A 9978-nucleotide genomic window follows, 5' to 3' on the forward strand; every position below is an offset into this window, starting at 1 on the left:
GTACAGTATCCAAAAAGTCCCCATAGATCCACGGATGGCCCTTAAAGGCCCAGTAGCAGTAATATACATTATTACATGCCCAAATATAGTTTTTCCAGTACAATATGTCCAGGGGCCATAGTCGCAGGGCAGGAGGCTAGCAGCCAGGCCTCTCCAGTTCACAGTGGCGAAGCTGGTTTCGCCACATTTCTCCCCTTTGCCAATTAGACTAACAGGGTACCTGACTTTCTGCCGGTCAGTGCCCTGGTTAGTCCAGCAACCCACCCACAAAACAGAAATAACAGAGCAGCCCACCCACACTAACCGGTTACTACATCTGGGTGAGGAAGAATTTTGTCCAGGTTCTGGTGTTTCACCGCTGCTGGGTGGGAGACTGGTAGGCTGCCTTGGTGGGTTGCTGAGGGGGCAGAGACCAGCGGTACTCTGTCCGGTTGCCAGCACTACCACGGGAGTAGTCTGGTGGGCGCCTGGTTGCTGGAGACTGACTTTCTCCCCTTTAGGTGCACAGCTCGACTGCCGGAGGGGGAGACCGACTGTCTCCCCTTTGGATCCATCACCCTGAGGCTGGGGAACAGGACCGACCGTCCCTATCCCTTGTGCTGTAAGTGCAGAGACTACAGTCCCATCTGCACAGTTGTGGGGCTTAACATCTCCCCTTGGTGGGTTAGGCTGCCGTGGGAGAGAGGGTATAACAAGCTCCTCTCTCTGGACGGTGAACTGCTGCTGGGGAGAGGGGTTAGCAGGCTCCTCTCCCTGCCACTCTCTCTGCTGGGGAAAAGGGAGACCAGCTGTTTCCCCTTTCATTCCCTTGTCCTGCGGTTGGGGTGCGAGACTGACTGTCTCTGCTCCCTGCAGGACACACTGCCGCTGGGGAGGAAGGACGGCACCTTCAGCTCCCTGGGGTACACACTGCCGCTGGGGAGGGAGGACGCTGCTCTCCTCTCCCTTCACTTCACACTGCCTTCCTGGCACATCACTTTGCTGCTGGGGGGCAGGAACAACAACCTCTGCCCCCTGTAACTCAGCCTGCCGCTGGGGAGGATGGACGACACCATCAGCTCCCGGAGACACACACTGCCGCTGGGGAGGGAGGACGCTGCTCTCCTCTCCCTTTACTTCACACTGCCTTCCTGGCATATCACTTTTCTGCTGGGGGGCAGGAACAACAACCTCTGCCCCCTGTAACTCAGCCTGCCGCTGGGGAGGAAGGACGACACCTTCATCTCCCTGGGATACACACTGCCGCTGGGGAGGAAGGACGGCACCTTCATCTCCCGGGGACTTACTCTGTCGCGGGGGACCTGGGCCTGCTGCCCACCATCCCGTTGGGCCCGGTGGAGAGACCTCGGTCCCATCTCCACCTGCCTGTTGTGGTTCCTCACAGGACCAATCTATGAGGACCCCTACTTCGGGTTCTTCCTGCCGCCTCAGGGGGGGGCGGCTAACCTCCTCGGATGCAGCCTCTACTCTGCTGCTGTACCACTCTTCCTGCTCATCATACTCTCCGTCCATCTTTGAGTTTTGCTCAGCCATGACCTGGTTCCAGATCCCCTGGAATATGTCCATGGATATATAACCCCCATACTGGGCCACTTGCTGCCTCACCTTGGCCATAAAATCATCTTCAGCGTCAGAGCCTTCCATACTTGTCTGCTCCAAGTCGCTGGATACCTCTGCTGCCAGGGGCGCTGCACGAGTGCTAACGTTGCCCTCAATTTGTAACTCCAAGGAATTGCTGTTCTGTAGCTGTCCTTCTGGCTGTGGGAACAATCCCGCAGCTTGTTGGTTCCTCTGCGTCGTTCGCAGCATGAGGTACGCCTGTACATCGTTGTAGACCCGGTCTGCCATCTGCTCCGCTCGGGCTGGTGAGAATAGAGCCATCCTGCTCCTATATTCCCTGGCAAACTCGGATTCCTCCTCCTCCCTCGGAGGTGCTGCAGCAGCTGCGACTCTGTCTCCTTCCATTTTCCTGATTTCCTTTGTAGATAGGGTCGCTGTACGGATACTAGCGTTGCCCTCAATTTGTAATCCAGAAATGGTGTTGTCTGTAGCTGTCCCTCTGGTTGTAGGAACGATCCCACCGCTGCCACCAATTGTAACGGACCGTTTCAGCATATGAGGGGTTAAAATCCGTTTAGGCGATAATCCCCTTTCCAGATGCACAGGCAGCTACTGCAAACACCATTCTCCCGACTGGAACCACACGAACACTGGAACAGCTGAACAAGAAAAGCAGACATCGGCTTACACTCTTGGCAGTCAGCATACAATCCCATTCCCCAAAGACCGAGACGACACATCGCTTTGAGGGTTAAGCAAGACCTCTGGACTGGGACACCCAGTCTGGCTTTTATTACAAACAAGTACATACAGGACACTCCCAGGGGGAGGATGAATTTAACCAATCACATAGATGTACCTCCCACACATTTCCTCCCCTTAGATTAGCACTTAACATAATTATACCGTACACCCTTTTCCCCAATTCCTGGATGTACCCCAAATACATACACTACACCTCCAAGACAGGTATCCCTTGATAGCCCTTATTCAGGGGGACAACATATCCAAGAATCAGGTCATTCGGATGAATGGTTCGGGAGATATGAGGTTCCAAAGATTTGACCGACCGCATGGGTAAAGTATCCGAAAACAGTTCCATGCATTTTGGCCCTGCGGTCGGTCACAAACAAGGGAATGAAAACAGACGAATTGCCTGTGTTGCCTGTGTTATAGAGCCTGGAGAGGGTTTGAATGAATTCCCTTGTTTGTGGGGTTCTTTCTACCGAACGGCTGGTCATTCGGTAGTTTTTATACGAATTTCTGGAAGTATGGAGGTCTCAGCGGTGTTTGCCTAGTCAAGTGTCCGATTTTAGTTCCAGACACTCGACGGCAAAACACCGCTGTTCGGTAGTTTAAGATGGCCGCCGCCACGTGTTTCCCGAATGGCGGCCACCCAGAGGACAAAGAATACATTACACTGATTGCCAATTACCCGTTTGCAACATTGTTGCAAACGGTAATTGGAGGCACACTTAGTCCTGGGTGGTCTGGTTGTTCGGTAGTTTCCTCAATACAATGAATGGAGTGATTCTACCGAACAATCAGTTGAATGCTGCATACATATCCCAGGTTAAACTGCATACAAAAATACATACATGACATTAAAGTATTAAAGGCAGGATTACTGTACTACGCTCCACAGTCTTAAAGGTACAGTATCCCAAAAGTCCCCATAGATCCACGGATGGCCCTTAAAGGCCCAATAGCAGTAATATACATTATTACATGCCCAAATATAGTTTTTCCAGTACAATATGTCCAGGGGCCATAGTCGCAGGGCAGGAGGCTAGCAGCCAGGCCTCTCCAGTTCACAGTGGCGAAGCTGGTTTCAGTAAGTCTGTGTGTATGTCAGTATGTCTGTACGTATGTCAGTATGTCTGTACGTATGTCTGTATGTATGTCAGAATGTCTGTGTGTATGTCAGAATGTCTGTGACTGTCTGTGTGTGTATGTCAGTATGTCTATATGTATGTATGCCAGTATGAATTAATGTATGTCTGTGTGTACGTATGTGATGTCGGTGTATGTGTGTGTAAGTCCTCATGCATGTGTGTCTGTATGTATGTATGTTAGTATGTGTCTATCTGTCACTATGTATGCCTGTGTGTCTGTATATGTGTGTATGTCTCAGTATGTGTGTGTCAGTACGTATGCCTATATGCGTGTATTTCTGTTTCAGTATGTGTGTCTGTTAGTATGTATTTTTGTGTGTGTGTGTGTGTCTGTGTCCTTTTGTATCAGTGTGTGTTTTTGTGTCTGTGTGTATTCCTGTGGGCGGGATTTGGAGGCGGACCCTGTGGGCGGGATTGGAGGCGGGCCCCAGGGGGCCCAGACCGTGAGCTGAGTTAGGGGCCCCAAAATTTCTGGTGGCGGCCCTGCTTGTCCATAAGACAAAGTAGTCTCTATTTTGTCTTATGGAATCTTTGGAATGCGTTGGAATTTCAGTAACATTCCAATGCAGTCAGCAATAGTATTTCATATATTATAAGTGACAAAGCTGCTTTAACATTCTGATTAGGCCTTAGGCAGCTTTCAGAACTAATAGCCATTTGATAAGTGGTCATTTCTTCCATTTAGCAAGCATTTACTAATAACAGGGGTAACTTATAATATTAGGATACATTTGGAAAGAAATAACATTTAGATTTTGAAAATGAATTTTTAAAAATGGAAACCAGAAACACCAAAGGGTCACTAAAAAGGGATAATCCAGGTAACAATACTGTACACCTTAATGGATTTTGATTAGTTAATTAATATTCTGGCTGGCTAGTCTCGATTCTGGGCATCTTCGGTTGCACTAAATGGCAGTCATTTGCTGAGATTGTTTAGCGGAAGCTTTGCAGAAGCACGTCACGTGACCGCTAAGGAGCATTAAAGCCTGGTGGGGACCCATGTAATGGGGCAAACTGATGCTAAACAGTTGGCCCTTATACTAGGGTACTGGGCCAGGGTACTCCTACCATTATAACCAGTACAGCGGGGCTCTTGTGTTTATAATGCTTGGAGTTACCCTTTAAAATAAATATTCTGGGCACTGGCACAGTTTACGAGCATTGGATTTGGGCATCATAGCCATGCTGTATTTTTCCTCCACATTCAAATCTCTTTACCTTTGCTAAAGAAGATTTGTGCTAAATAACTCTATCATATCTTTTTGTTTATTTTTTTATATTCTGCTATAGCGTATGTTTTTACTTTGTTTGACGATTGTCACTTTGATGCCTTGATAGATTTACTTCATCTTCATGGAGGTTTAAAATATTGTGGTAATGTTCATTCACTCAAGAAAATAATCTGTTATGCCTTCAGTAATGTATTATACATATTTTCTAATTATGTGCTTTGTGTCGTTAAGCTAGTAAACTATGTAAATATGCTATAAGGATTTCTAACCATGATTAAGATCTTTGAAAGCTTTTTCAGTTAAGTACAATGCTTTATGTTGTACTCTTGAATATTTGTGCAAAGCCCATGCATTGATTTAATGTTTCCTGCAGATTGTATTTTTATTTGCCCTTCTCTTTATGCTACACGTGTTGCTTAGCAACAGTTACTTGGTATCAGAGTGGTCATGTGACCGAACATTCGCAATGTGATGACCTCACAAGATCTTGCGGGATCTCTGAGGAATTAAGTCACAAGGAAATCTTGTGTTGCAGCTCCCTTGGACTTTACTTTGCTTGAATTGGGCTTGTTTGGTAGGTGGTTGAATGATACTTGTTCGTGGTGTGTGTTTATACACTGATCAGCCACAACATTAAAACCACTGACTGATGACTTGAGTAACGTTGATTATATTGTTACAAAATGAACAGTCAGTTCTTCAATTTCATGTGTTGAAAGCAGGAAAAAAAATTGGCAAGCAAAAAAAATCTGAGTGACTTTGACAAGGGCCAAATAGTCATATCTAGCTGACTGGGTTACAGCATCTTTAAAATGGGGTGTTCCCAGTATGCAGCTAGTACCTACCAAAAGTGGTGCAAGGTTAGACAATCGATGAACCTGCATCAGAGTCATTGGCGCCCAAGACTCATTGATGCACATGGGGAGCGAAGGCTTGCTTGTCTGGTCTGATCACACAGAAAAGCTACTGTAGCTCACATTTCTGAAAAACTTAATGCTAGCCAGGATAGAAAAGTGTTTAGGTTATTCCCTACAGCTAAAGAATTCAGTTTAGAAAAATCGAAAACCGAACTACAAAGTTAAGGCCGAAGTAGTGGACTTGGAAACGTTCTCCAGTTCTGCTATAGTCCCAGTATGGCTATTTATGACTTGAATTGTTTTCTGTTTTGAATGTTGCTTTGCGTGAATGCATTCATGCATTTAAGCATCGAGAGGTGATTTTTACAAGACATGTTATAGGCACACTTCATTCACAACTCAGCTTAATGAAGTGTTTTATATGTATCTGGAGTTTGTCATTTAAAAAAAGAGAAAAGGTTTATAAAATTGTAGATTTCAACAGAAATCAGCACTTTTACAAGTGGACGTCGAACACCTCCCGGCTATGACTCATACAGACAGAACGTTTTCTTCCGCTTCCGTTACCATTACAGCAACAGAGCACGCCTGCCTTCCCCCTTCTTAATAGGCAACACTACAGCTCACTGAGATGCATTGGAAAAATGCGATCATATATGACTGCATGCGGTTTTCCAGCACAGACCCCAGCATAAACTTGCAAAGGCTACAGACAGCAAGAAAAAATAAAAATAAAACTTGTTAATGTGTGATGGTATATATACTAACTAGGTGGAAAACCCCCCCAAAAGTTTTCCTCTAATTCAGTATCATGTTTTAAAGGATGTCATTGTACAACTCCTCTTATTTTATGTCTCCAAAGTTTACTACCCTCTTGCTTTTCTCCATCGTACTCAACCTCCATCTGTATCTCTCCTCCTTTATCAACCCCGTCTGTGTCTCTCATACCAGGCAAACTCCCTGCCGTGTCTCTCCACCTGTCCAAAACTCCATCTGTGTCTCTCCACCTGTCCAAACCCCCATATGTGTCTGTCTACCTGTCCAAACCCCCATATGTGTCTGTCTACCTGTCCAAACCCCCATATGTGTCTCTCCATCTGTCCAAACCCCCATATGTGTCTCTCTCCACCTGTTAATCTCCATGATCCATGTCTCTCTTAACCTGTTAACTCCCACCCATGTCTTTCCTTGTCTCCCAGTGTCTCTCCTTGCAGGCTGTCCTCCCACTTTTCTCTCCCCATTCCTCCATTACCTGACCTGCAGTCTGTCTGCAGGCTGAAAGCAGCTGCTCCCCAGGGGTTCAGTCAATAGAGAGACAGGGAAATTATATAACTTTCTATCCCTGCCACACATGGCATCCCCTTCTGACCAGTGCCTTTATTTCAGTTTAATCTTAATCAGAGGAAATAATACTGGCATTGTATTACTGGTATTTTGGCAATAGCGACACCAGCCAAGCAACCTCAAATACCGTCTCTGTCGGTAAAACATTGGCCAGGTGGCAACCCTACTTTAAGGGCCACCATCACATTCCTTGTACCAATCTTATGAGGGAATAGAAAGAACCATTGTGAATGTATCTTAAGACTCATTTGAATGTAATAATCTCCCAGCTGTTAAAAATATGCAGTGTTCACTATCTTGGGCGAGAGTTATGGAAGTTGCAGTCCATCAACATCTGGAAAGCGTTAGGTTACAGAGGACCTCAGTTAATTTGAATATAAAATTTAGCATTGCATGCTAACATGGAACAGCTGCATTTCTTCAGAACAGCTGCCTTTTTTCAGAACAGCTGCATCTAAACGAAATGCTGTTTGCCAGCTGGGGCTGTGTAGACATTTTTGTTTCTGACCATTTTTTTTTTTTTGTAACTCAGCAGTATTACAAAAATGTAATAAACAGGCTCTGTTCTGAACAGCATGACCCAAGCCACAACCCATAAAATGGTTTTAAAAAAATGAAAGAAAAAGAAATAGTCTCTGTCACCCTACGTTATCTATTTGTACTATTTAATGGGAAACAGATGTTTCTTCACATTTTATAATTCCATTATATATACTTCCCCCCAGTAATAACATATTATTCAGCCTATATCCTCTTATATCAACCACTCACTAACAAATACCTACACAGTCTCAATTTAAACAGACCCTGAAGCACTACAGGACATGGAAAACCTATTCCACGTGGTACGTGTACAACCCCTTTGTGTATATAGATCCATAACCTATTTCACAGTTCCACATGTACCTCAATTAACGATTTACAGTTGCCAATTGTTATGTTTGGATAACAATCATAGGGTATGCCCAGTGTCCATCATGTGTCAAAAACAAAACCTTAACACGCACGAGGTCAGCTCCCTCGTGCATGGAGAACCAGCCAGCATTTCAGATCTGGACTGATGTCTATGGTGGGATTATTCTGATAGACAAATGCTTCAAATTATTTTCATAATGTCATAAGTTGACCTAAACCAGCTTGAGATCTTTGCAATGACCCACTGAAGGGCAAGCTGTTTTAGTTGTTGTCCATTCTCCGTATACACAAGCACTGTTTTGGTTTGTGCGCATCATTTTTCTTTGCCATTCTCCATTTTATTGCAAATCACAACTGGTCATCTCTTTGTATTGAGGGATGTTAAACCGTAAAACAGATAGATTTAATCTTGTTCTATATGCCAGTACTTCTCACCACTTTATTTACTTTACCCATTTCCATGGCGTGTTATGCTGTTCTCTGTAATTTGGGTTTATCAAAATTTTCATTATAATGCTGTGTTACAAAAACAAGGCTGCACAAAGCTCACCACCAGTTTCCATAGCTGAATATACCTTATCAGAGTTATTCACTAAAATGATAATTCAAGGTGAATTTTGAATTTAAGGTCAAAAAAGCTACTCTGACCTTAAAATTCGCTTAACATTCACATTGCATTCTTACGTTAGAAAATAGGGGGACTTACAGAACATTGAGATACAGTTATAATCAAAATTATTCAAGTCCCATTGAAAAAAAGTCAGAATTTACAGACTTTCTGCTGTTTGCAATGAACAAAAGCAATTGATATAGTTCAACACAATGAATGCTTCAAGTGGTTTCTCCAAATTCAGCCCCTTCATGGCAAGCATCTTTAGTACGTAACAGAGTACTGCAAATGAGATGCATAACCAGACGCCAGCTTGTGGCAGCGTTCCTGAGGAATCTTAGCCCATTGCTCAAGAGCAATGGCCTCCAGTTAAGTAATATTGTTAGGTTTGTGTGCTGCAACAGCCTTCTTCAAATCCCATCCAGATATTTTTTTATGGGGTTACAGTTAGGCGACTGTGATGGCCACTGTAGAATTTTCTAGGACTTCTTATGCAACCAAGCCTTGGTTGAATTTAATGTATGCTTCGGATCAGTCTTGTTGGAAGGTCCAATGACGCCCCAAATTCCGCTTCCTCACAGACGGAATTACAGTTTCTCCTAGGAATTCCAGATATTTCAATGAATCCATCCTACCTTCCACACACTGGTTTCCAGTGCCAGAGGATGAAAAACAGCCACTTTTCTTGTGCGTTTTGGTCAGTAGTGGAGTTCTTACTGTGCTCATGGAAACCTCGGTGCCTGTTGTCACCAAGTCTTGCTAGGAGTCTTTTGCAGTCACACAAAGGTTTTTTCCAGAACCTGCATTTCTAGAAGTCTGGATGCAGCCATTAATTACTTTTTTTCTGCCCCGTCCAAGTAATGTAACCACTGTTCATTCAACTTTGAACTTGCAAACTATGCTTCCAACAGTGTCTCTAGGGACATTCAGCGTCTTCTCTATTTTTTTTTTTTTTGTATCCGGTTTCTTGTTTGTGAAGGGTGATCTCATCTCTTAACTTTGTGGATCATTCTTTTGACTTTTGAGCCATATTTCTAACAAGCAGTCAAACGTGACACTCAACAAGCCCCAAGCCAGTTCAGGTATTTCAAGTGTTCCAGCTCAAGCTGACATGGTGCAACTAATTAAGCCCTTGACTAGTTGCATCAGGTGTGCTTGAGACAACACCTCTTTTGAATAGGTGTGCTGTTGTGAGGGATTCTATTCAGGAGGTTGAATCATTTTGAGACTGAAGAAATCATTATAAGCTGCATTTCCAGTTGGATTTGGGGAAACCACTGGAATTCTTCATTATTTGCTCATTGCAAAGGCCATACATTTTTGACAAACCTGATTTTCAACGGGGGTTAAATAATTTTGATTACAACTGTAGCTTATTTCATAGAAATTTTATGAGTTCCATCAAAATAAAACCATAGTTCTTATTGGAAATAAGATATTACAGGCAACATAGCCTCATCATGTGTATTTTTTGTAATACATGTATAAATAAATATATTTTCACGTGTGCACGTCCTGGTTTAACCTTGCAGGCAGCCACATCCTCATTGTTATCATCCACA

This window comes from Pelobates fuscus, chromosome 5, assembly GCF_036172605.1.
Source record: "Pelobates fuscus isolate aPelFus1 chromosome 5, aPelFus1.pri, whole genome shotgun sequence".
Lineage (NCBI taxonomy): Eukaryota > Metazoa > Chordata > Amphibia > Anura > Pelobatidae > Pelobates > Pelobates fuscus.